Below are 11,396 nucleotides of genomic sequence, written 5' to 3'. Positions count from 1 at the left end.
TAAGTCTCTGAAGGCATTAGAACATTAGAACCAGGAACACCTGGACTTGAGGGCAAGAAAAGATCCATCTTCCAGCTCAAGAGAATTTGCTTTTCCTCTACCTTTTTATTCTTTTGGGTTCCTCCATGGATTGGACTGTATCATGCCCACCCTCATTGGTCAGGATGGTTTTATTCACTCACTCTACCAATCCAAATGCTAATTTCTTCTGGAAGCATCCTCACAGACACACTCAGAAATAATGTTTTATAACAGAAATCTGAGCTCAATCAAATTGACACGTAAAATTAACCATCAAAGCCCCCAGGTCTCACATCCAGTCTTAGCTCTTTTCATTGCTTTTTATACTGCAGTCTAAGAGATATTTTCAAAATGCAAATCTGAACATATAAAGTCCTGCTTCAATCCTTTAAAGATTCTCATTGTTCTTTGAGAACAATGTACTTCACATAAGGACCTGCAAAGTCTGGCCTTTGCCAGGAACTCCAGACCCATTGGGTCTCCTTCCCCTTGCTCTCTGCACTCAAACACACATGTCTTTTGTTTGGAGATCTTTACCCCAAGGTAGGGCCTTTGCACATGTTATTTCTGCTATGTTTGAAATGGTTACAACTCTCAAGTTTGGTTAACTTTTACTCATTCTTCTGTTCTTAGATCACATGGCAATTTGCCTGGACACCTTCCCTGGCCCACCTCCCAGACCAGGTCAAGTTCTCCTGTCGTATACCATTATAACACTAGGAGCCTCTCTGTTATAAGATAGTACAGTTTGCAATTCGTCTGCTGTTTACGTGATTATTTACTCAGTGACTCCTTTCCCGTCACTCTGCCCAGAAGGGCAGAGATCAGGTCTGTTTTTGCTGAACATTGTATTTCCTTCAGATCTTTGATACATGTTCAAATAAGGATGAAATGTAAAAACTAAATGTCTTGTCAGTGATAAGCCATGTTAAATTTTAAGGAGGTTAAAATTTTTCTGGTTCAAAATTTCATTCTTCTACCATGAACTTTTAAACCCTCCCTGAACAGCTCATCATAGAACAATCCTCAGAATATCTCTTTGTAAAATCCTCTTAATTTTCTCAGTGGGATATAACAAAAGGGTGTGATCTGGTCATTGCCATTTCTGAGTCTTGAACACGGGCTACAGGCAGAGTTTGGCAGGGAGGCCAGCTGCTCTGGGATGCTGGCTGCTGACCCCTTTCTACCATGCTCACCATGCTGCCCTGCATCTCTACCTTTGAGGTCCCCAGTTACCTGCCTCCCTGGACTTACTTGGTTGGAGCAATCCTTCAGACTGCCCTTTGTCTTCACCTTTGGATTTTGCATCCCTGTAAGCTTTGGCTGGAGTGGAAATTCAGGGGTTTGTGCAGGTGGAAGAGTGGTTGTTGGTGTTGATACTGATGGTTCACTAGTTCCTGAACCCTGGTGGAGAGGAATTTGCAAAGATCTGACCTGAAATCCAAACTGCCTAGAAGAAACAACAGGGAGTAATGGGTTGTGCATGGAAAGATGAGATGCTAATAGGACCACTATTTTCAGTCTGTATTGGGGAAATTATTAAATACCAGAACTACCGGTTCTCATTCTCTGATACTGGTGTAGAAGTCTGCATTTTAATGCAGTCCCACAACTTTGATGCATGTGGTCCTTGTATTATAGATTGGCATAGAGATTGCTTTATTCAAAACAATGTTAACACTTATTCTCTAAACAAAAAGAAACAAAAAGAAAATCCCAAATGCTTTCCTCTATTATCTCTACTGACTTGCTTGACTCAACACACACATGTGCCATTGTGTGGGTTGAGTCCCCAATCCCTTCCATTAAGGTGTATTAATGGGTATCATTATGTTTTTGTGCTAGGATGCATAGAGGAGCAGTTACCTGTTTTTCTTTGTGAATCTCAGGAACATCTGTTGACTAACACCTGGTGTTCTCTGTAACAGGTGTATGCTGGAGATATCAATGGTAAAAAAAAAATATGATGTCAGCTCAGATCACAATTTGCAGGCTCTCACTCCTGCCAAATGGGTCAGTGGAGATAGAAGCCACAATTTAAGCAGATGCATGCTAATAATTCAGGGAAGCATTACAATTTAAGAGTCAAACAATAAGGAAGAAAGGGGAGAGGCAGTTGTGAATTGTCCAGAAAACTCATTTCTTCCCTCCCTTGCTCATCCCCAAAGAATGACCTATTTTCCAGAATTATATAAAGAAGATGAAAATTAGAAAGTTGTTTGAACAAAGTTGTATAAATGGAAGAGACATACAGAGTTGGAAGGATTTAGATTGCCTGGTTCAAACCCTTCATCACATAGATGAGGAAATGGAGGTCCAGGCACAAGCTGAGCCAGGAGATAGACTGTGCTAGCTTTTATTAAGTCTGGAACCCAAAGCAAAGCTAGAACCCAAGAGTCAGCTATAGTTATTACTCTTTTCACACTGCCACAACACAGTCACTCAAAGAGTTCTCGGCAAGAGAAACAACCAATGACATCATCTCTATTATAAGTTGTTTGACATGGGGCACCTTACCTGTGCTGTTCTCCACTGTAACCTCAGAACGCAAAATAGTGCTAGTTATATTTTGAACACTTGATAAGTCTGAAGAGGGCCTGGTGGCTTCCTCTTTTGTGCTTCTGAGCTGTCTGTGAATTCTCTCTCTCTCTCTGATGAAATGTCTTTGCAAAGAGACCACAAGGAGAGGTGCTCTGAGTTGAACTGTGTCCCTCCAAAATTCCTATCCACCCAGAACCTATGATTGTGATCTTATTTGGTGGGAGATGTAATCAAGTTAAAACGAGGTCAGACAGGAGTGGATGGACTCAATATCCAATGTGGTATCCTTACAAAAAGGCTAGTGAGGGCACAGACACACTGGGAGGAGGCCCTCTGAGTCACAGGCAGAGGTCGGGCTAATGCAGCTGCAAGGCAGGGAATGTGGAGTCCTGCTGTAAACTACCAGAGCCTCAGTTGAGTCAAGGGAAGTCTAGAGCCTCAGAAGGAGCATGGCCCTTCTGATGACCTCGATTCTGAGCTTCTAGCCTCCAGAACTGTGAGGGGAAAAAGCATCTATTATTTTAAGACACAGATTGTGGTGCTTTGTTACAGACAGCTATAGGACACTAATATAAGGGAAGAGGCCTTAAAACTACATGAAGAGAAGATAGAGGCTAACTCTTCCAGTCTTCTGGTTAGTCCTTTAGATTACTCTCATCCTAGCTGCTGTCTGACCATGACCACATGAGAGACCCTGAGTGAGACAAGCAGAGTTGTTAAGAGGCCTCAAACATGTGAGTGTCCTGGCATGAGATGTCTTAGACATTGTAGCCCAGTTAAACCTCCAGTGACTGCAGTCCCAACTGTCATAATGCGGAGTAGAAGAACCACCCAGCTGAACCCAGTCAGCCTGCTGAATTGGGAGAAATAATAAATTATTGTTTTAGCCATTGAGTTCAGAGGTTCTTTGCACAGGATTAGAGCACCAAAATATCTGGCTTTCCAAAATTCAGACCCTGAGATAAAGAAGTGACATATTAGGACACATTCTCAGGAAAAACTAGAAGCAGCATGGGGAGGTAGGACAATGAAATGATGAAAACCAGGTGTGGACACGGTATCAAGCAAAGGCCTATGCAGGGTGAGTTTCACTGCATCCTGCAGGGAGCTGTACAGACAGTGTAAGCTGTGAGTCAGCCTCATGCCATCAAGGTCAAGGCAGAGGAGTACATAAACTCCCTCACCCTTCAGTTATGGTTGAGGCTGTCCTAGGGGTGCAAAAACTCTCAGTCACCTCTGGTCCTTTGGGGGGAAAGCACAGGGCGTTTGAGCATCCAGAGGGAAGTCTGTGACAAGGAGACACGGGTGCCAGTCTGGGAGTGGAGATGCACCCAGAGGCAGCATGTGTGGAAATGGCAAGGTTGGGTGACCAATTTGTCCTGGTTTTCCTGAGATAGTCATATTTAAAACAGAAAGTCCTACGTCATGCCTCCCACCCCTCAGTTCTGAGAAAACAGAACAGTTGGTCACTCTAGGAAGGAATCTCAGGGGACATGGGCAGAGCCTGAGAGCTTCTGCTATAAGTGGATGCATGAATATTTCTAAACTAGAATGATTTGGACCCACAGGGTCCTCCAGAGGTGGGTCTGTAGGAAACCAGAGATGCTAGAGGTCAACAAATAGCCAAGCACCCTTTTAATGATAAGAGCCTGTGAGCGGTGACGGGTACAAATGATTTCTAGCACTGCAGAAGGGCTGAGGATGATCAGAGTGGAAAACATGTTAAATGGAGGCATGGGTGAGAGAAGAGGGGCAGAAAGCACATGATGTGACCAGGATCTGGGCTGCAGTATGAAACTGAACAATGGACACAAGGGCACAGCACTGTCCTCAGCTGAGGACTTCAAAGAAGAGACTGGCTGAAAAATGGGAGTTAGAGGAAGAACAAGGACAGCAAAAGATGAGTTTATTGTTAGGATTTTTAAAAAAGAATTTCTGGGTTTTAGAATGATCGTTTTTGAATATTTTCTGAGAGAAAAGGGTCCATGGATGAAAATAGAGGTAAAATGTAGCCTGGAGGCTGGTGGTTTTAGGAGGAGGAGATCAAGTCCTAGCCACCCTAATTATAAGCAGAGAAGCTTTCACTTAAATTAAGGTTTATGTAACTAACAGGATGGAAATAGGAGTTTGTTAGCAGGAGTCAGAACTCTTCAGTGAGAGCAGGTGGAGGCATTGGGTAAATTTCATTAAGGGATATAGATTAATGTATGGTTTGAGGACAGCAAACATGAATTTATTCATTTAACCTCAAAATATTAGATGAAAGGGGGGTTTGAAATCAGGAAATAAATTCCTATAGGATAAACAAAATGAATGCGGTTTTATTTAAATTCTACTTGTAAATATATGAAAAACGCTATGCTAACAGGGCATAATACTTAATATAAATAGATAAAGAGGATCAAGACAAATTTGGATAAATTAGTGAAAATCCATATTAGATTAATAAAGAAAGGTGTTTAATATTTACCCATTTCCCCATTTATTTGCAATTTATTTGGCTTAAATATTTTAAAAATATGAAAGATCATGTAGTACAAACCAGCCGTCTTGCACCTGCCCCACTTCTTTCTACCCTGTTCCTGCCTCCTCCAGTAGGAATCATTACTCTGGGTTTCTTGTGTGACTTTCCAAAGATCTTAAAAATGCATATCTAATAAAATAGAAATAAGTTCCTGGAAGACCAGGAACTTGGTCTGTTGCTTCTTCGCTGCCATATCCCCAGTAGTAGAATAGTTCCTGGGATGTAGAGGGTGTTAGATAAGAATATGGGAAAAGACTGAAAATACTCACCCACAGTTTTTAAATCAATAATAGCATCCAACATACACTCCGGTGTGTGCATATTATTTACTTACCAATTGTTTTAGTCAACTTTTTCACTGCTGTGACTGAAGGACCTGAACAGAACAATTGTAAAGGAGAAAATGTTTATTTGAGGGCTCACAGTTTCAGAGGTCTTAGTCCATAGAAGTCCGGCTCCATTCCTCAGGTCTTGGGGTGAGGTAGAGCATCATGGTGGAAGAGTGTGGCAGAGGGAAGCAGCTCACACGGTGATCAGAAATCAGAGAGAGAGTGGTCTCCTCTTGCCAGATATACATATGTACCCCAATTCCCACCCCAATTCCCACCCCAATTCCCACCTCCTCCAGCCACACCCTTCCACTTCAATTATCACTCAGTTAAGCCCTATCAGGAGATTAATTCATTAATTGGGTTAAGACTCTCACAACTCAATCATTTCTCCTCTGAATCTTCTTGCCTTGTCTCACACATGAGCATTTGGGAACACCTCACATCCAAACCATAACACCAATATATCTTTATCGATGCACAAAGATCTTGTTTATACTTTTTAAGAGCTAAATTATAGTTCATCCTAGGATGTACATAATCTATTTGACCAATTTCATAGTAATGGACATTTAGTTTGTTTATGATTACCAACATCATCGCAATGAATTATCCTGTATGATTTTTGCATTTGTGAGAAGTTTCCTGAAGTGCAACGTCAGTGTTAAGAAGTCATGCCCTCCCACAAACATTTCAGATAAAGGTGACAGACTCTTGATCAGATGGACCACTGATCTACTCAGCATGGTACTTCTTATGGTCATTTCTGTGGAACTGTTGTTGCTAAAGTTGGGTGTCTTTGGCCTGCCTTTTTGAAAGTTCAGAGAGATTTTGAAGAATGAGAAACAGGGAAGTGTTGGAAGCAGTGAAATTGACATAAGGATGCTCAAGATCCTGCTGAAAGATCACAGCAGAATCAAAAGTGAAACCCCAGCTCTTGGGTGGCCACTGCTTGGATCTCTGGGCTGGCTGTTTACATGTGAGGTTTGGGTTTTGATGCCATTGAGTAATAATGCACATCTGTGTTTTTAATATTTTTCAAAGGACGTTTGACTATCCAGGCCAGTACATAATGACTTCTTTGCTAATCTTACTTCATCATGGCCTTTCATTTTCAGCATAGCCCTAGGCCTTTGATCTTATTATTTTGGTCAGACTCTGACACTGGGGGCATCAGCTGAAATGACAGCATCCCGCTTGGGTTATCTCAGCATTGTTTCTTACCAGGGAGGGTAAAGCTGAAGTGGACGTGGCTGATGGTGCTAAAAGGCAACAGTCTCAGATCCTTAACCCAGACCCACATGTTCTGCTTCTTTTCATGCTGTATTTCCATCTGAAACGTGAAGATAATGACACATGCCCCACACCCTTGGAGGGTGTGGTGGTGAATATTAATGATATATGCTTCAAAATGCAGTTTGAGCTTTTCAAGCCTGAAGTCCTTGATAAAATTGGGTTATAGAGTTAGTGAGATAAAGGAGCACATTCAAACCATGACCATTTTTCATTATAGCTACCTTGACAACTGCATTAAGCCTCTCTCTCCAACACAACACCTAGGAACTTTCACTACAGTGCATATGTATTTTTAATACTCTGCTTTATTCTTCTTATGTACTAACTGCCAGGGACTTTGAGGAGGTTATTCACTCAGTAGATGTGTTTTAAATGTTCATTCAGTTCTGGGGGAGGCATCAGACTCAGGAAGAGGCCTGGGCTTACAGTGAGGAGGTCTGCTGTCCTCTGACCCTACCCCAACCACCTCCATGGTCTTGAGCAGGTAACACCTGAGCTTCAGTTTCCTTTTCATTAAGTCAGGACGACGACTTCTGGTCCTTCACATCTGTGTGACTGAATGGGAAATTCCAGTGAGAATGGATGAGTGAGCATGTTTAGTAGAATAAAGTCCATTAAAGATTCAAATTATTAGGGTCTAATAATTTGCCTTCCTCAAATTGTAAGGAAAACTGGTGTTATGTTTTAAATATTAGGTGTCCCCAAAAGCTCATGTGTGAAATAAAGTAAGAGGGTTTAGAAGTGAAATGATTGGGTTATGTGAGCCTTAACCCAATCAGTGAATGAAGCCCCTGACGGGGATTAACTGAGTGGTAATTGTAAATTGGTGGGGTGTGACTGGAGGAGGTGGGCCATGGCCGGTGTGCCTTTGGGGAATATATATTTGGTGAGTCGAACTCTCTCTGCTTCCTGGTGTAATGACCTGGGCCAGTTTCCTCCGCCACACTCTTCTGCCTTGATGTTCTGCCTTGCCTTGGGCCCTAAGGAATGGATTCTGCAGTCTATGGATTGAAACCTTTGAAACAGTGAGCCCCAGAATAAACTTTTCCTCTTCTAGTTGTTCTTGTCAGGTCTTTTGGTTTCAGCAACAAAAAAGCTGACTAAAACACTGAGATACTGGGAAACAAGTTCAGACACATAAGTCATGGCTTCCTATCTTCAACTGAGCTACAAACCAGTAACATATATAAATTTTCTACTGTAATATATTAAAATCATGTAGGCCTACATATGTGTACAGTATAGAATATAGGTAAAACATAAACATATATAAATATAAATGCTTTTGAACAACAACAAAATATCTTTACAGTTGGTTCACATTAAACTGATATTAAAGGGGATGTTTTTGGTTTCCTAGAAGAGTCAGGAAATGTCAAATGTGAAACTCCGAGCTCTACCAGCTTGCACTTGATCTCTGAGGAGCAGTCCTTTGAATGGCTGTTGGACCCTGGTACAGAGTTCATTCCAAGAACTCTAGGGATGCAATGGAAGAAAAGTAACTTGTTCATTTTTTTTTTTTTCTTTCTGTTAGTGGGTGGGTAAATTGGGGCAGGTGATCCTAGTAACTATAGTGGTGATTAGAGTCTAGATGAAGTAGAAATTCATTCCATTCCACTTAAATGCCTACTGGCCTACGCAGGTAATGCAGAAAAGTAAAGCAGGTAAGACAAGCATTCTTAGAATGCAAAACATTGTATTTAGTATTCAGAACTGCAAATGCCTCATTTCACGTAGACAGTAAGGAGTGGTGAGGACTGAGGTACTACAATGGAGAGCATTATTCTCTGCTTGATCTGATTGTCACAGGTGGGAATACAAGAACTGTATTGTGGCATCTTACAAATTGTAATTGAAATTCATGATCTAGATTTTTATATAAAATGCTTTTAAAAATATTGTGTAATGCACATACTCATACCTACGTATCCACAAATCATTGTATATGACCAACTGGAGCAGTCTTCTTGGGAATCTTTGTAGTGGTGAAGAAGAGAAGGTAGTACCAGGCCCCAGGAGATATGATTATGGCCCACCTCTTGACAACATTATCATTAGTTCCTTCTTCCCCTCTTCATATCTGGAACTCAGTCTGAACAGCAGGGCGGGGATAGAAGGGTCGTAATGTAAAAATCTACCAACTTCCTAGGAACTCTTAGTTGAGGAACAGTGTTTTAGAGCTGTTTTAGGTGACCCATTTAATTTGTCAAATATCAGGGGTCCTTCTGGCCCCAGGGAGTAATTGAATATAATGGAACCATCCTTTAAAGGCCAGGTGAGCTTCTAAGATAAACTATATAAGTCATATTATAGGAAAGGTGGGTCCATGAAGTGGAACAAATGGGCATCCCTGTAATCATTAACACCAGCTACTTCTAATAAGGGGAAAAGGTAACAGGACAAGGGTGACCGACATCGTGCTTGTAAAACAGCAATGCTGGAATATACTAGCTAAGCAGCAGACCTCATAAGGTGATCCTGTGGAACTGGTTTGCTCCAGAACTGGAAGGATAAGCAGTATCAAATGATTCATTGTCTTGCTTCTTTGGACTCTCTGAAATTCCCCCAACGGAATTCCCAGGAGAGAGTGTTGGCTAGGGCACAGAACGCAATTATGAATTTGGAGAGGGCGCTTCTGTCCCCCGATTACCTTGATTTTCTCACCCAGAAAAGGGCATCGCCAAAGAACACCTTTTCAGTATGGTGTAAATGCTGATTTGGAAACCAAAACTTGATTCTTTTCTTTTTGTTCCTCTGTATGTAGAAATCACATGCACCCTGTTTAATTGAACCTGTTCCCATTATGATAAGATTAAAGAACTAATAAATCCAGGTGGTTACCCCAGGGAAGGGAGAGGGTGGGCAGAAGCCCTGGAGTGGGTGAGGGTGAATCCCAACACCTCATAGGTGTGGTTACATGCATCACCCCATTTAATCCTGGCGACCTCCCCATGAGAGAGGAGACATCATGACCTTCATTTTACAGTAAAGGGAATTCTTTTCCCAGGTTTGTTCCAATTGCAAATCCAAACTAAAAATAAATGTGACACACAAGAAACAAGGAAAGGGAACATTGGAAAGCTGTATTCACGTGGCTTTACCTTATCTGTGTATTCCTTGTTAGTCTCCTTCCTCTGACCCGTCCTTAAGAATAAGCATTTCCAATCCTTAGTCCTTTCTTCAGTCTTTATTTTCAAAGGATCTTACTCCAGGCTTGGGGTCCAGCCTCCAGGTCCAGTTTGCCCTGACTTGCAGAGCTGGGTCAACCCTTCCTGCTCTCAGTTAGCTACCTGCCACCCATGCATGAGTGGAGCTCATTGCTTATGGCCAGCTGCTGTGTGGTGGGGTCAGTCACTCCAGCCCCTTCCAGAATCCCAGGGAGATTAGGATTAAACAGCATCTGATTAAACCAAAAGGTTGGGAATACAATTCAAGGTGGCACATCTGGATTGGCATCATTGACTGTAAAGTTCGTGGGCTGCTGAATGTTTTCTGAGTATCATACAGAATTTTCTGGCTTCATGGACTTTTCGGATTCCTCTCCAAATTGGGGAACTTCTACCCAGTATTCCTACCTAGTTACTATTTCCATACAAGTCCCAGGTCCTGGTAAGACCATATCTTAGTTGCATTCTCTATAATCTTCATTACGAGAAGTCTAGTCCTTGATATTATATCAACTCTGCTCTGATCCCTGATTTGCTGCTCTTAGGAGGAAACTCTAGGAGAGCCACTTCCTGATTCTGAATTGAATCAAGTTCCTTGAAAAATAGCCACCTAATAAAGAGTAAAAGTTTTTATGTTAAAATAAAGTAGACTTACCATTGCCCTTATACATCTTGTATTGTATATGTTGGGTTTACATCCTAGAAGCACTATAGAATAGCATTGGTTTGTTACTCAGCTTCTCTGGATCTCAGTTTCATCTCATAAATGGAAATACTACCTCCCTCAGTTACAGAGTAAAATGTGATACTGAAGACAAGGGGCTTAGCCCCATGCCTGGCACCCACAGGTGATGATAATTTTCATTGTTACTACCATTGTGCCTTGCCCCTCATCTTTTCCATTTTGAAAAATTCTAGAAGATCAGACTCTGAGTTTCCTCCAGTGTGTTCCACTGCATGTAGCTCTATTATCATATTATATTATGCTCATTTTATTCACCTACTTTTTCTTCTTGGTTCTTTAGCCTGGACTTCAAAACCCTCCTCTCTTTTATCTTCCTTTTCCTCCTAGTGTTCCCCTAATATTTACTTCCCTCTACCATCTGACCTTGACATGTCCTTGACACCCTCCAGGACTGGGTGTCATGTCCTCTGTCCAGAATGGAATGGAATTTTTTTTTTTTTGCTACTGGAATCTTACTCATCTTTCAAGTACCAACTCTATGAATTCTTTGTTTCCCTAAAGTCAGAATTACTTTCTCATCCCAGTTTCAATAACACTGCTTATCTATTACAAAACTTATCATTGTAACAATTTTATGATGTACACATATTTTTCCCATTGGACTGTGAGTTCCTGGAGAGAGCCTTATTCATATTTGGTTCCCTCAGCACCTAATGCTGTGATCAAACTAGAGTAATTATCCATCCAACATTTGTCACATCTGCACTACATAGATGTGCTAAATAGCTTCTGCCAAGACCAAGAGGCCAGAAAGTGTGACTGACTGCAGTCCC

The sequence above is a fragment of the Sciurus carolinensis genome, chromosome 9, assembly GCF_902686445.1.
Source record: "Sciurus carolinensis chromosome 9, mSciCar1.2, whole genome shotgun sequence".
Taxonomy (NCBI): domain Eukaryota; kingdom Metazoa; phylum Chordata; class Mammalia; order Rodentia; family Sciuridae; genus Sciurus; species Sciurus carolinensis.
The sequence above is the reverse complement of the archived record's forward strand: the minus strand, read 5'-3'. Positions refer to the sequence as shown.